The sequence below is a fragment of the Theropithecus gelada genome, chromosome 16 (assembly GCF_003255815.1).
Source record: "Theropithecus gelada isolate Dixy chromosome 16, Tgel_1.0, whole genome shotgun sequence".
In the NCBI taxonomy this organism is placed as follows: Eukaryota; Metazoa; Chordata; class Mammalia; order Primates; family Cercopithecidae; genus Theropithecus; species Theropithecus gelada.
The window spans coordinates 72225640-72237531 of record NC_037684.1 but is presented as its reverse complement, the minus strand read 5'-3'; positions in this window follow the sequence as shown (position 1 = coordinate 72237531).

Sequence of the window (11892 nt, the reverse complement as noted above, 5' to 3'; positions counted from 1 at the left end):
CCCAATTCAAAAGTATGGCTCTGTTCTTTATACCAAAGTTGGAAAAGTGGGCTGGTTACCACTCAGGTTCTTTATAGGAATTTTGTTCTGGCTCAGATGACTGGAAGTAATAGTGCCAATCTGGGGCCGAGTGCAGTGGCTCACGCCTGTAATCCCAGCACTTTGGGAGGCCGAAACGGGAGGGTCACGAGGTCAGGAGATCAAGACCATGCTGGTTAACACAGTGAAACCCCGTCTCTACTAAAATTACAAAAAATTATCCGGGCATGGTGGCGGGCACCTGTAGTCCCAGCCACTCGGGAGGATGAGGCAGGAGAATGGCGTGAACCCGGGAGGCGGAGCCTGCAGTGAGCCGAGATCGCGCCACTGCATTCCAGCCTGGGTGACAGAGTGAGACTCCATCTCAAAAAAAAAAAAAAAGTGCCAATCTGATGCCAACAGTGGAAGGAATGCAGGGATTCGAGTTGAATAGACCTGGATTTGGGTCTCAACCTTGTCACTTACTAGTTTGTGACCTGGACTAATTTATTTATCTTCTTTGAGTCTCACTTTTCTCATCTGTGAAGTAGAGATAATAATACCTCCTCCAATTGTTTTCAGAAATAAGAGGATGTGTGTGCAAGTGCTTGGTGTTTTCCTCCCTATTGCCTGAGCAAGCAGCAGGTGCCCCTACATCTTCACTTCAGACATTCCAGACACCCAAGCCATTCACTCAAGCCACGACTCAGTTTATAAACAGTTCCGGCCGGGCGCGGTGGCTCAAGCCTGTAATCCCAGCACTTTGGGAGGCCGAGACGGGCGGATCACGAGGTCAGGAGATCGAGACCATCCTGGCTAACATGGTGAAACCCCGTCTCTACTAAAAATACAAAAAACTAGCCGGGCGTGGTGGCGGGCGCCTGTAGTCCCAGCTACTCGGAGGCTGAGGCAGGAGAATGGCCTGAACCTGGGAGGCGGAGCTTGCAGTGAGCCGAGATCGCGCCACTGCACTCCAGCCTGGGTGACACAGCGCGAGACTCCGTCTCAAAATAAATAAATAAATAAATAAACAGTTCCTGCAACTTGAAGGACCGAAGTGGCCCCGCTTCAGCATTCCCTCAGCACTCTCCTCTCATTGCATTTCAGAGAGATGTGAAATCAGGCCCATTTCATCGCACTTTCTACAAACTGGGAATGGAGTTTCTAGCAACATTTTCACTTTGCCAATACACTGTGGGTGTACCAGGGAGATAGTGTTAGTTGCATTTTGTCGATAATGTCTAAAGAAAGGTATAGAATTATAGACCATGACAACTGAAAGGGTCTAGAAATACTGTTATGAGGGCCAACTGCCTTTACAACGAAGACTCTGATGTTGGAGTGGGGGATTGACTAGCCGCAGGGAATGCTGGGAGTTAGTGGTAGATTGGCAGGTGGGTCTCTTGATCTAGCTCTCGGTCTAGCTCTCTTTCCCATAAACCACAGGATCTTTCCAATCTTAATTGGTTTTAACTACTCGTATCTCAAGTGATCTGAAAGCAATTTGCTTGGCCGGGCGCGGTGGCTCAAGTCTGTAATCCCAGCACTTTGGGAGGCCGAGACGTGTGGATCACGAGGTCAGGAGATCGAGACCATCCTGGCTAACATGGTGAAACCCCGTCTCTACTAAAAAATAACAAAAAACTAGCCGGGCGCGGTGGCGGGCACCTGTAGTCCCAGCTACTCGGGAGGCTGAGGCAGGAGAATGGCGTGAACCCGGGAGGCGGAGCTTGCAGTGAGCTGAGATCCGGCCACTGCACTCCAGCCTGGGCGACAGAGCAAGACTCCGTCTCAAAAAAAAAAGAAAGCAATTTGCTTAATCCACAGGGCTTCCCCTGCCTTTTTGTGTTGAATGACATTCCCTAATTTAGACCACTTTTGTCACCTTTCAGGGTAAGGTAAACTCTGGCACCACGAGGGACAGCAAAACCCACAAAGAGGCCAGGGTATGTGGCCACTCAGATGTGAATTCAGACAGAATAAGCATCACTGGAAAAGGACAGAGACTCCAGAGGCCTTGGTGGAAAACGGACGGCTGCTTCTTCAGTCCAAATACCCATGATGCAGAGAGGGTTCCCACGTGGCACTCTGGGCTTTGACGTTAATTAGCATCATGAACAAACAGTCACAGTATGGACAGCTCTGGGACAGTGAAGGCAATTGTTGGTGACACCGCCTGAGGCCTCCCAGGCACAGCTCTTCCTCCCTCCTTATCTTCCTTTTTTCTTCCCTAAATTTATCTTGAGCACCTTCTATATGTAAGATTGTGTGCTGGAACCTTAACCCTGAACCCAAAGAACTGGCGCTTTTTCCTCCTTGGTCTCTCTTCAAACACTCCTCTGTCTTTTGTGCTCATCTCTCCACTTTTTGTCCTTCCTTCTGCTTCATCTTTTTTTCCCCTCTCCCGTGTGTCCTTACTTGTAATCCAGAAGTCAGCTGAGGCTGCCTGGCCTTTGAGATCTACACGTTATTGCTTTGACCTCATTCCACGCCCTGTGGAATTCCAAAGCCTTCCCACATTTCTAAAATCTCCCATGGGAAGTGGAGGGGGCTTTTACTTTCGTGGTCACTTCTGACTCCAACCTCGGCACTTCCCTCGGATCTGTTTGGTTCATAGGCCATCTTTGTTTCACGTGTCCCTGTGAAGAGATCACCAAACAGGCTTTGTGTGAGCAACAAGGCTGTTTATTTCACCTGGTGCAGGTGAGCAGAGTCCGAAAAAGGAGTCAGCAAAGGTGATAGGATTATCATGACCTCTTATAGGTTTTGGGATAGGAGGTGGAGTTAAGAGCAATGTTTTGGGAGCAGGGAGTGGATCTCACAAAGTACATTCTCAAGGGTGGGGAGAATTACAAAGAAACTTCTTAAGGGTGGGGGAATTATAAAAAACATTGATCAGTTAGGGTGGAGTAGAAACAAATCATAATGGTGGAATGTCATCAGTTAAGCTATTTTCACTTCTGTGGATCTTCAGGTGCTTCAGGTGGTCTGGATGTATATGTGCAGGTTACTGGGGACATGATGGCTTAGCTTGGGTTCAGAGGCCTGACAATCTTTACCACCACCACAACTCCCTTCGCCTTCCCACCATCCAATCGTCCCTTGCCAGTTGCCCCTGACATGCGATTCTGCCTCTGATTTGATTTCCATAAAAACAAAAATAAACAACACTGTAGTGAGTTGAATAGTGTCCTCCCAAAAATTCATGTCCACCTAGAGCAGCAGAACGTGACCTCATTTGGAAAGCAGATCTTTGACATGAAATGAGTAAAGTTAAGATGAGGTCACGCCGGAATAGGGTGAGCCCTAAATCCAACGACTGTTGTCTTTGTAAGAGAACACACAAAGACACACAGAAAAGGACGGCCACGGTGGGTCGCGCCTGTAATCGCAGCACTTTGGGAGGCTGAGGCAGGTGGATCACCTGAGGTTGTGAGTTCGAGGCCAGCCTGACCAACATGGAGAAACCCCGTCTCTATTGAAAATAGAAAAAAATAGCTGGGCGTGGTGGCGCATGCCTGTAGTTCCAGCTACTTGGGAGGCTGAGACAGGAGATTTGCTTCAACCTGGGAGGTGGAGGTTGCAGTGAGCTGAGATCGCACCATCGCACTCCAGCCTGGGCTACGAGAGTGAAACTCCGTCTCAAAAAAAAAAAAAAAAAAAGACTCACAGAAAAATGGCAACCATGTGAAGATGGAAGTAGAGTTGGAGTGATGAGGCTAAGGAATTCCAAGAATTTACAGGACCAACAGAGGCTAGGAAGAGGCAAGGAAGGATTCTCCCCTAGAGCCTCTGGAAGGAACATGGCCCTGCTGACACCTTGATTTTGGACTTCTGGCCTTCAGAACTGTGAGAGAATCAACGTCTGTTGTTTTAAGCCTCTCAGCTTGTGGTACATCCATTGTACAGCCCCAGGAAATGAATACATGCCATTTGCATTGGGGTGTGTAGGCACATTTCCTGAGGACTTGAGAGAGAAGGGTAAAACAGAGAGGAATCTGCATTTCAACTTTCTACCTTGCTGTTCCCTTGGCTGTCTCTTCAACCACCCATCCTTCCTTTCCCCTGCTCAACTTGCTGCTTCATCTCTTGTTCCTATGTAGTCCTGAAACTCCAAATTTACCTTACTCTATTATGCAGAACTCCAGCTCCCAAACTCAGCTCCCAGCACACTGTTCAGGTCAGAACCCCCCGCCAGATCATTAGCTGCACAAAAATACATTGCAAAGAAGAACAGCCTCCTCTCCAAAGGGAAAGGTGGATTTAAAAAAGCTATTCCTGTCCCCCTTTGGGAAAACTCACTCCTTCTCTATTTCCTGGCCTTCAGCCTAGCAGAGGCAATGTGGTGGGCTGAGCCAGCCTTTACCCTCCCTTACTCATTAGAATGCTCAGGGTATGGATTGTGGACGTCGAGCGAGACTGTCTGTCTGTCAGTCTAGACTGATTGCACTCTTCCCTGTGCCTAGATACTTCCCTAGGATGCTAACATAATTTAGTATCTCCTCAAAGAAGATACTAAAGGAATACAAGAGTTGTCTGTCCGTTGAGGAACACTCCATAAGACAACTCTTAGCCTTTCTTCTTTAAAAGCTTTGTTCAGTTTGTTTGGTCTTTTGCATCTTCAAATAGGAATCACTTATGTTTTACCTCCCCCCCCCACCCCGTTCCTCCTCCTCCTCCTCTCCCTCCAGCTTCTCCTTCTTCTCCTCATCTCATGTGTAGAGCTTTTAAAAGTTATGTTGTTTATTATTTTATTGTACTTTTTATGCTTGAGCATTGCTAAGACCCATGGGTAAGTATTTTTCCTTCCAATTTCTATAGGAAATAAGGAAAATCAAGCCCAGGGTAAAGTTGCCCAAGATCATCTGTGTGGAAGTCACAGAACTTGCCCTAAATCCTAGGCCAGTACCCTTCCTGCAAATTCCACAGCTTTCTTAGAGTGCTTGTAAGCTGTGCCTTTAAGCCTGGAAAAACCCATATAACTTACATCAGCCTTCTTCTTAGAGCTAGTTTGGTTCCACTTCAAAACCATGCTGTCTTTTGAGGACAGACTTCTAATTTTAAATTTGTTTGTTTATTTGTTGATTGATTTAGAGACAGAGTCTCACTCCGTTGCCCAGGCTGGGGTGCAATGGCGTGATCTTGGCTCACTGCAACCTCCGCCTCCCGTGTTCAAGCGATTCTCCTGCTTCAGCCTTCTGAGTAGCTAGGATTACAGGTGACCAGCATCACAGCCTGGCTATGTTCTGTAGTTTTAGTGGAGATGGAGGGTCACCATGTTGGCCAGGCTGGTCTCCAACTCCCGACCTCAGATGATCCACACGCCTCGGCCTCCCAAAATCCTGGGATTACAGACATGAGCCACTGTGCCCTGCCTACATTTAAGTTTATAAATCAAGTTTGAAAACTCTGTATTTTGACTCTGGCTTCAGAGAAATATTCTTTCTAGCTTACACGAATATTTTGAAACTCTGTCCTTTTTTAAAAAAATCAATAAAAGTTTGCACAAACAACGCGTCCCACAGGAGAAGCTTATGCCGTATTCCATTTAAAATGCTTGCTTCAGATATTAAGATTTCATGGCCTCTTGTGCTTGTTAAACCAAAAAATGCAAGCCCACAGAAATGGTTTCTAATGACTAGAAATGCTGCAAGGTCAGGCGGAATTCTGGGCAACTGCAGCACTTCAATAACTTTTTCGGTCGCAGATTGTGTGTGTGCGAGTACGTGTGTGTGCGAGTATGTGTGGGTGCATACCTTTTTGAAAAAAACCAACCCAAGCAGAGAATTCAATGAAGGGGAGCATGAACTCTTAGTTTTGACTCAATTTCCCTTCAATTGATCCATGGAGAAATGTTCAAAAAGTCCCTTTTCTAGTTCTGACATTGATGTCCGTTTTGTAATCATTTACCTAGGTCTGCCATGCAATGAACCATCCATCTACTGTTGAGTCTTGGGGTTCAGAATGCCATTAACATCTACTGGGAACAGACTGTGCCAATTACTATGCTTTGCATATGTTACACCATTTAACCCTCATACCTGGCACCTTCACTACTACATGCTGAGTCCCAGCCACCTTCCTCTCCCTTTGATTATAGCCAGAATCAGCTGGCTGGCCTCTCTGCATGCACCTCTGCCCCTGCCCCTTGCAGTCTCTTCTCAACCCAGCAGCTGGAGTGATCCGCACAAATGTGAAATCAGTTTATGTTGTTCCTCTACTCCAAACTCTCCAATGGCTTCTCAGCCTGTTTAGAGTAGCAGCAAATGTTTAATAACAGCCATGCCATCTTCTTTACCCCAAACCCCACTCCATTTCTGCCCTCTCTTCCTACCCTTCTCTCTCTTTCTCCTGTTCCAATTGCTCTGTCCCTCTCACTGTTCCTCAAACATGTCATGCAACTTTCTTCCATGTGATTCACTGGTCAAGCAAAGGTTAAAGCACGCATATTATATTTCATCTATTGAGCCAGCAAAGTGGGAGAGAATTTGTTTCAGACAACAAGTTAGTGATCTATTAGTGGGGGGAAAAATTCAAAAATTCATGATAATCTATTTTTCCCCAACAATCTTTGCTGTTGGAAGTTCTATCAAAGACAGGTTTTCATCGTAAATGGAAAAAGTCAAGGTTAGTGAGGCAGATCATTTTTATCCCAGTAGAATATGCCTATTGCTGGGAGACTGTCCATTTTCGCCTACTGTACAATGTTAAGAATTGTGCAGTTTAAGTTACGAGAGTCTAGTACCTGTGATTAACTTATTGAACCACTGAGTGAGCAGTGATGCTTGAAAACGAAGGCTGCCATGAATAGTTAGAAAATGAATCATTTGGGGAAATATATTTCAGATAATTCAGAAAATACTTTTTGAAGCACTAAACCTTTAAAATTAGCCATTTTGGTGGATGTGAACAATGCAGTATTGACTACCTTCTGTCTTAGTAGCCAGACTCCACCATGTATAAAGTTTTACTTGATGATGATTTGGATAAACACGGGTGGCATAATCCAGAGTGGAGGTTTGTTTGCCCGCACACTGAATGGCACCAGGCTAGTGTGCTTCTTGGATCCTCATGTCTTCTTTGTATAATTTTACATGAGCATTTGGGAAGAGAAAAAGAAGTCATAAATAAGCAATTTTCAGCCTGAGAATTTTCAGCCTGAGCCTCAGCCGTTGTGACACTTCAAAGGGAGAGGTAAGGTCATGTGCTAACTATAAGTGAAGGAGTCTTAGGTGATTTTTCAAACCTCCTTCTCAGCTGGACATGGTGGCTCACGCCTGTAATCCCAGCACTTTGGGAGGCTGAGGTGAGTGGATCACCTGAGGTCAGTAGTTCGAGACCAGCTTGGCCAACATAGAGAAACCCCGTCTCTACTAAAAATACAAAATTGGCCAGGTGTGGTGGCACGTGCCTGTAATCCCACCTACTCGGGTGACTGAGGCAGGAGAATCGCTTGAACCCAGGAGGCGGAGGTTGCAATGGGCCGAGGGTGTACCATTCCACTGTAGCCAGGGAAACAAGAGCGAAACTCTATCTCGAAAACAAACAAAAAACAAAAACAAGAACAAAAAAACCTTCTCCATTCTGATTCTACTGCAACAGCATCCAACAGCTCTAGAGTATTGGCTACTTACAGAACGTGGGGCCAGAGACACCTTGACACACTATTAGACCAAACAGAGGGAGAACAACCAAAGAAAGGATGGAGGGGTACTGTACACAAATTCCATTCACTTATGACTTGTTTATAGGAAGCTCCATTCATGACACTGAAATTGTCATTCAGCCCAAGACCAACATAACTTGCCAATGTAAATATTTCTACATACTGTCTATTATTGTAAAGTGGTCTTCATTATATAATTTACATTTAAATAATGCTTTAGAGCAGTGGTCCCCAATCTTTTTGCATCAGTTTTGTGAAAGACAATTTTTCCATGGACTGGGGATGGGGGGATGGTTTCTGGATGATTCAAGGGCATTACGTTTATCGTGCACTGTATTAGTATTATATGAAATAATGATACATCTCACCATAATGTAGAATAAGCAGGAGCCCTGAGCTTGTTTTTCTGTAACTAGACAGTCCCATCTGGGGCTGATAGGAGACAGTGACAGATCATCAGGCATTAAGTTCTCATAAGGAACATGCAACCTAGATCCCTCACATGTGCCGTTCACAATAGGGTCTGCGCTCCTATGAGAATCTAATGCTGCCAGTGATCTCACAGAAGGCAGAGCTCAGGCAGGAATATGAGTGATGCAGAGCAGCTGTAAATACAGATGAAGCCTCAGTTGCTGGCCTGCTGTGCACCTCCCTCTGTGTGGCCCAGTTTCTAACAGGCCACGGACTGCAACCAGTTCATGGCCTGGGATCTGGGGACCCCTGATTTACAGTGTGTAAAATACTTTCGTATTTCTTCTTTCACTCATCAAGTATATGTTCAGGATATATATCACCGCTTTACGGTAGACATTAGGAATGTAAAGATGATATATGGCCCCAATCCTCCCCATATTCTTTCTTTCTTTTTTTTTGAGACAGAGTCTCGCTCTGTTGCCAGGCTGTAGTGCAGTGGCGACATCAAGGGTCACTGCAACCACTGACTCTCAGATTCGAGCGATTCTCCTGCCTCAGCCTTCCGAGTAGCTGGGATTACAGGCGCCCACCACCACGCCTGGCTAATTTTTTGGATTTTTCATAAAAATGGGGTTTCACCAGGTTGACCAGGCTGATCATGACCTCATGATCCACCCACCTCGGCCTCCCAAAGTGCTGGGATTACAGGTGTGAGCCACCGTGCCAGACCAAATACCCTTTACTTCTTTCTTTTGCCTGATTGCTCTGGCCACAACTTCCAATACTATGGTGAATAGGAGTGGTGAGAGAGGGCATCCTTGTCTAGTACCGATTTTCAAAGGGAATGCTTCCAGCTTTTCCCCTTTCAGTGTGGTATCAGCTGTGGATGTGTGAAGGGATGGCCTGCCCCTCTACACCTGTGGGCGTTTCTCGTTAGGTGGAACGAGAGACTTGAGAAAAGAAATGAGACACAGAGACAAAGTATAGAGAAAGAAAAAGTGGGCCCAGGGGACTGGCGCTCAGCATAGAGAGGACCCACGCCGGCACCGGTCTCTGAGTTCCCTCAGTATTTATTAATCATTATCTTTACCATCTTAGAAAAAGGGAAGTGGCAGGATAATAGGATCATCATAGGGAGGTCAGCAGTAAGACATATGAATAAAGATCTCTGTGACATAAGTTTAAGGAAAAGTGCTGTGTCTTGATATGCATATGTAAACATCTCCATAAACCTTTTAGTGCATAAGGAGCAGCATTGCCACTAGCACGTCCCACCTTCAGCCCTAAGGCGGTTTTTTCCTTTCTCAGTAAACAGAACATACAATCGGGTTTTACACGGACATGTTCCATTGCCCAGGGACGGGCAGGAGACAGATGCTTTTCTCTATCTCAACTGCCAAGAGGCCTTCTTTCCTCTTATACTAGTCCTCCTCAGCACAGACCCTTCACGGGTGTCAGGCTGGGGGACAATCAGGTCTTTCCCTTCCCAGGAGGCCATATTTCAGGCTATCACATGGGGAGAAACCTTGGACAATACCTGGCTTTCCTAGGCAGAGGTCCCTGGGTACTTGAGATTAAGAGAATGGTGATGACTTTCCACAAGCATACTGCCTTCAGGCACTTATTTAACAAAGCACACTGTGCACAGCCCAAAATCCGTTAAACCTTGAGTCACCACAGCACATGTCTCTTGTAAGGACAAGGTTGGGGGTAGGGTCACAGATTAACAGCATCTCAAATACAGAACAAAATGGAGTCTCTTATGTCTACTTCTTTCTATACAGACACAGTAACAGGCTGATCTCTTTCTTTTCCCCACAATAAAGAGCTCTTATTATTTTGAGATACGTTCCATCCATACTTAGTTTATTGAGAGTTTTTAGCATGAAGGGGCATTGAATTTTATCAAAGGCCTTTTCTGCATCTACTGAGATAATCATGTGGTTTTTGTCATTGGTTCTGTTTATGTGATGGATTACGTTTATTGATTTGCATATGTTGCACCAATCTTGCACCCCAGGGATGAAGCCAACTTAATCGTGGTGGAGAAGCTTTCTGATGTGCTGCTGGATTTGGTTTGTCCGTAGTTTATTGAGGATTTTCACATCCTGAATTTTTCTTTTTGTGTTGTTTCTCTGCCAGGTTTTGGTATCAGGATGATGCTGGCCTCATAAAATGAGTGAGGGAGGAGTCCCTCTTTTTCTATTGTTTGGATTAGTTTCAGAAGGAATGATACCAGCTCCTCTTTGAACCTCTGGTACAATCAGTCTGGACCTGGACTTTTTGATTGGTAGGCTATTAATTACTGCCTCAATTTCAGAACTTCTTATTGGTCTATTCAAGGATTCAACTTTTTCCTGGTTTAGACGTGGGAGGGTGTATGTGTCTAGGAATTTATCCATTTCTTGTAGATTTTCTAGTTTATTTACATAGAGGTATTTATAGTATTCTCTAATGGTAGTTTGTGTTTCTGTGGAATCAATGGTGATACCCCCTTTATCATTTTTTATTCTGTCTGTTTTTTTTTTTTTTTTTTTTTGAGACAGAGTCTCGCTCTGTCGCCCAGGCTGCAGTGCAGTGGCGCGATCTCGGCTCACTGCAAGTTCCACCTCCCGGGTTCACGCCATTCTCCCGCCTCAGCCTCCGAGTAGCTGGGACTACAGGCGCCCGCCACCACGCCCGGCTAGTTTTTTGTATTTTTAGTAGAGACGGGGTTTCACCATGTTAGCCAGGATGGTCTCGATCTCCTGACCTCGTGATCCACCCGCCTCGGCCTCCCAAAGTGCTGGGATTACAGGCTTGAGCCACCGCGCCCGGCCTATTCTGTCTGTTTGATTCTTCTCTCCTTTTTTCTTTATGAGTCTGGCTAGCCAGTCTATCCATTTTGTTGATCTTTTCAAAAAACCAACTCCTGGATTCATTGACTTTTTTGCAGGGTTTTTCATGTCTCTCCTTCAGTTCTGCTCTGATCTTAGTTACTTCTTGTCTTCTGCTAGCTTTTGAATTTGTTTGTTCTTGCTTCTCTAGTTCTTTTAATTGTGATGTGAGGGTGTTGATTTTAGATCTTTCCTGCTTTCTCTTGTGGGCATTTAGTGCAATAAATTTCCCTCTATACACTGCTTTAGCTATGTCCCAGAGATTCTACTACATTGTATCTTTGTTCTCCTTGGTTTCAAAGAACTTATTTATTTCTGCCTTAAACTTGTTATTACCAAGTAGTCATTCAGGAGCAGGTTGTTCAGTTTCCATGTAGTTGTGCAGTGTTGAGTGAGTTCCTTAATCCTGAATTCTAATTTGATTGCATTGTGACCTGAGAGAGTGTTTGTTATGATTTCTGTTCTTTTGCATTTGCTGAGGAGTGTTTTCCTTCCAATTATGTAGTGAGTTTTAGAATAAGTGCAACGTGGTGCTGAGAAGAATGTATATGCTGTTGATTTGGGGTGGAGAGTTCTGTAGATGTTTATTAGGTCTGCCTGGTCCAGAGCTGAGTTGAAGTCCTGAATATCCTTGTTAATTTTGTCCTGTTGATCTGTCTGATACTGATAGTGGGGTGTTAAAAGTCTCCCACTATTATTATTATTATTATTGTTGTTGTTGTTGTTGTTGTTTTTTGAGACGAGTCTCGCTCTGTAGCCCAGGCTGGAGTGCAGTGGCCCGATCTCAGCTCACTGCAAGCTCTGCCTCCCGGGTTTATGCCATTCTCCTGCCTCAACCTCCCAAGTAGCTGGCACTACAGGCGCCCGCCACCTCGCCTGGCTAGTTTTTTGTATTTTTTAGTAGAGACAGGGTTTCAC